This window comes from Hypanus sabinus, chromosome 9 (genome assembly GCF_030144855.1).
Source record: "Hypanus sabinus isolate sHypSab1 chromosome 9, sHypSab1.hap1, whole genome shotgun sequence".
NCBI lineage: Eukaryota > Metazoa > Chordata > Chondrichthyes > Myliobatiformes > Dasyatidae > Hypanus > Hypanus sabinus.
Genome location: NC_082714.1, coordinates 84,772,414 through 84,777,441, shown reverse-complemented (window position 1 = coordinate 84,777,441; position 5,028 = coordinate 84,772,414).

Here is a 5,028-nt window from a genome sequence, read left to right as displayed (position 1 = left end):
GATAAAGCTATTATAGTGCCAACTTTAAGATCCAGGTTCAATTTTCCCTGTTGCCTGTTAGAAGTTTGTACGTTCTCCCTGTGACCACTTAGGCCTCCTCCCACATTCCAAAGATGTACAAGTTAGGATTAGTAATTTGCAGGCACGTAGGTTTGTGCTGGAATTGTGGTAACACTCATGGGCTGCCCACATAATTCTTGCTGATTTGGTTTGATGCAAATGATGCATTTCACTGTGTGTCATGTGACATAAAGCTAATCTTTATCTTTGGAATCAAATTCAGTTGACTAAATCCAGATTAAAAGTGGTTGATACTGTGTAGACTGAAAGAATTCACACGGAATCTGGGGTTTACGTTCAGAACAAATTTCTCCTTATTACAAGCTGATATCAACAGGGGAGTTACTTGTCCTAGAACAAATGCTCTCCAATCCAATGTTTTAATTAGTTTAGTTAGAGATACATCACAGTAACAGGCTCTTCTGACCCAACAAGCCTGGAAAGGGGAGGGGTGGAGAACAGAAGCGAGGGAGGAGGTTACAGAGGGAATTGGGGTGGGGCCTGAAATGGAGGATGTAACTTTGAATGCAAGGAGTTGGCAGGGGAGGGTCAGGCAGGATTTAATCAAGTAGGAGCTTGGAATCTGGGTTAGTCACTGGAGATTCCAGAAGGGGCACATAGCAGCATGTGAACACCAAGTGCTTGGCATAACAGGAGCTGAGCTTCTCAGCATCCAGGGGCTCCAAAGGACAGGCCCACCAATGAAAATTCTGGGGCAGTTCCGATTCCTGCTGGCTGACAAACTGCCCCAAGAGCACCCTTCGGGAATCATCTAATCCACAATTACTAAAAAATTACTGAACATTTACACATCTATAAGTGATAAAAAAATTTATAACAAGCATAGGAACTACATGAAAAATATAAGAACAGTAACAATTGCACATCCTAATCCAACAGGGTCAAACTCCTCAGATCCTCACTGCTAGCTTAGAGAAGGGGTCCCATCCTGGTACCTCACTGCACCCATCCCCATCCTACACCCGGGTTCTGAACAGAGGATGGGGCAGCATTGAACCCCTTGCACTTGGTCTGAACCTTTCTTCATTCTGTGGGACTTGGCATGAGATAAATATTGTCTGCAAATGGCGACAGGATCACTCGTGTTCCCCGGAAACGGGAGTAGCTCATCGGTGTGTACCCCAGGAATCATGGAGTTCTTCGGTACCACCCGTCACACAGTGCAGCGTTTACTCCCCCACCACAGTACAGAACTTGTTCCTCAGAATGACACTCGCTCTTCACTGCTCCTTGCCATCCTTCCATTGTGTGACACTTCATAGTCCTGCCTCTCTCAAGGAGTGACACTCCCTACTCGCCACCATTGCCTGCCCGCCACACGTCCTGTAAAGCAGTACTCCCATCTCAGCATCACTCAAACAGCACAGCGCTCCTTCCTCTGCCCCTCCCACAGTGTGGTAACCCTGCTCTACGTAACATATCACTCCCTCTTCACTTCACTTGCGAGTCTGTTGGGGTAATCTATTGCATTCGGTGCTCCCGGTGCGGTCTCCTCTACATCAGCGAGACCCGATGAAGATTGGGGGACCGCTTCATCGACACAGACAGGATCTCCCGGTTGCCACCCACTTCGACTCTGCTTCACATTTCCATTCGGATATGTCCATACACGGCCTCCTCTACTGCCATGATGAGGCCAAACTCAGGCTGGAGGAGCAACACCTCATATACCGTCTGGATAGCCTCCAGCCCCTTGGTATGAACATCGAATTCTCCAACTTATGGTAATTCCCTCCCTCTTCCATCCCACTTTCACTCTGCCTCCTCCTCCAGCTGCCTATCACCTCTCTCATGATTCTGTCTTCTTCTACTACCCATAGTGCTTTCCCCTTACATTCCTCCTTCACCTCTCCTGTCTATCCCCTCCCTGCTTCCCCTTCCCCCACCTTCTTTATGGGGCCCCTGCCCCTCACTCAGTCCTGAAACGTTGACTGCTCATTTCAACGGATGCTGCCCGACCTGCTGAGTTCATCCAGCTTTTTTGTACGTGTTGATCACTCCCTCTTCACCGCCCGTCTTACAGCAGCAGCTTAGCAGTTAGAGTAAAGCTGTAACAGCGCCAGTGACCCTGGTTCAATTCCACTGCTGTCCTTAGGGAGTGTCTCTGTTAACCCTGTGATAGTATGGGTTTCCTTCCACGTTCCAAAGACGTATTTGGTCTTGCTCCATCCTATTGCTCTACCCATAGCACTGTATCACACTCCCACAGTATAGTGCTCCCGCCTCATCAACCCTAGATTCCCTGCAGCGCCTCCTACTGGCTCCCTCCCACAGTGCGGCCCTCTCCTTTCTCTCGCCCTAGTGGTCTCTATGTTCTCATTCCATGCCGCCACACTCTACTGCACCTCTGATGACCCACCTGCCCCAGCCAGGTCCTTTCTGGGTGCAGCTCTCCCCACCCTTGAGGACATGTACAGGTGATGTCTCTGGAAGGTGAGGGATCCCCTTACCATTTGGGATGTGCAATCTTCTTGTTGCTGTTTTGAAGTGGGAGGTACAGGGTCCAGCAGACCCACAGCCTGCTTCAGCAACAGTTTCTACCCAACTGCCATCAGATTCTTGATCACACCGGGGAAAAAACCGGAACACTGCCTCGAATTGAATTTCCTTCAACTTGCACTGACGTTATGGTGAGAATGGAGTTGAGAGAGAAAATGAATCAGCTATGATCGAATAGTGGAGCAGAATCAATGGACTGAATGGCCTATTTCTGTTCCTAGGCTTTGTAAGGAGACCCACCTGATTGGGAGATAGTGGCAGGCGAGCACTGGATGGACAGATTGACAGACAGAATGAGCGCAATATGGGGTAGAGGAGTCCTCTCTCTCCCAATCACTACTCCCCACTCCTGCCTGCCTGTTACATGACACTCCTCCGTCCACCGGACTCCAGAGCTTCACCTTCTCCCCACTTTGTACCGACCATCTCCCCAACAGCAACTCCGCCATGGGCTGTCCGAACTCCAGCTACGAAAGGAGGGTTGGGCAAGGGGCGAGCAAGCCCAGAGCTACAGAAGCTCCAACAGTAACTCTGCCATGGGCTGTCCGAACTCCAGCTACGAAAGGAGGGTTGGGCAAGGGGCGAGCAAGCCCAGAGCTGCAGAAGCACCAACAGTAACTCTGCCATGGGCTGTCCGAACTCCAGCTACGAAAGGAGGGTTGGGCAAGGGGCGAGCAAGCCCAGAGCTACAGAAGCACCAACAGTAACTCTGCCATGGGCTGTCTGAACTCCAGCTACGAAAGGAGGGTTGGGCAAGGGGCGAGCAAGCCCAGAGCTACAGAAGCACCAACAGCAACTCCGCCATGGGCTGTCCGAACTCCAGCTACGAAAGGAGGGTTGGGCAAGGGGCGAGCAAGCCCAGAGCTACAGAAGCACCAACAGTAACTCCGCCATGGGCTGTCCGAACTCCAGCTACGAAAGGAGGGTTGGGCAAGGGGCGAGCAAGCCCAGAGCTACAGAAGCACCAACAGTAACTCTGCCATGGGCTGTCCGAACTCCAGCTACGAAAGGAGGGTTGGGCAAGGGGCGAGCAAGCCCAGAGCTGCAGAAGCACCAACAGTAACTCTGCCATGGGCTGTCCGAACTCCAGCTACGAAAGGAGGGTTGGGCAAGGGGCGAGCAAGCCCAGAGCTACAGAAGCTCCGAAGACCTCATCCCTGTGAGTGGAAGGATGCACCAGGACTACGCTGGGCTACGTTTCTGGACCACTTGAAAGACTGGCTCAGGACAGCGGTGTCTGGTGAGCTGCTGCAGGTGGCCCATCTATACCCTGTAAGGGTGACGGGCTGAAGAAGATCTCCCCTGCACCGACCACTCTGTCTGTGTGTGTCGACCCTGCCGTCTCTCGGGTCCCACCCGGGAAAGGGTTCCCTGCCATCTGTCCTTTTGTGTGAACCTCGGCAAAGTGGGATCCGCAACAAGCACGGCAAGATCCCAGGAAGGTTCTGGGTCCTGGGCATGAGTGAGTATGTGTGTGTGTGTGTGTGGGGGGGGGGGGTGTTTGACGCTGTTATGAATGTACCACAGCTCTGAGGGTCCGAAGGGTGCAGGGTAGCCCCCTCATTTGTGAGAATCGCAAGATCACTATTGAGTCCATTCAGGAGACCCAGGAAATGAGAGAAAGACATGCAGAATTCACAAAGATTGGAATGTGACCTAGCCTCCGAGAAGGCGGACCCATTGATACCGGTTATTGTCTCTTGGAGACTATTGCATCCTGTACGATGCATCGAAGCCCCCAGGAAATGAACCGAGGGGGGGGGGGTTGGTGGAGAGATTGCATCACCCCAACCTGATTGACATCTGAGACCCTGTGAATCAGGATAAAAGAGGGTTTGTGGGAACAGCCCCTCAGACACACCAGAAGAAACGCTATCGATCCCGTAATAGCGAAAGCCGGTGGGGAGGCCAAGTGCGTTCAGTTCCATTTGCCCCGGGATCGGTGGGCCTTGACCACGGAAGAATGGTTTTTAGCTAACAACGGGGAAATCAACTCCCAACGACTCTCGAAGGATTGACATCATAAAACGACTGGGCAAGTTTTAACCCATCTTTCTCTCAAACCGAAACGCTGCAGCTTGAACGAACTAAAAGTGACGTTTATATTTCCATCGGACAATGCATTATCCCCTAGACAACGATAGAGCTATTTCTTATTGGTTATTATTATACCCGCGCTTTTAGATTCAGTATTGACGACGTATGTTATCTGTATGTTTACATTGATATTATTTTGTGTATTTTTTATCAATAAATACTGTTAAAAATAGTACCACCAGACTTCAACGGACCTCTCTATCTTTGCTAGTAGGTGACCCAGTTACGAGGTACGTAACAACGTCAATCTTGAAGGACATAGGCGACGGGGAACCCGGAGGGCTGAAAATTAAAAGTCCACACTGAAATTGGACAAGTTCCAAAATCTGAAGACGAAACAGTCCCCGCCTC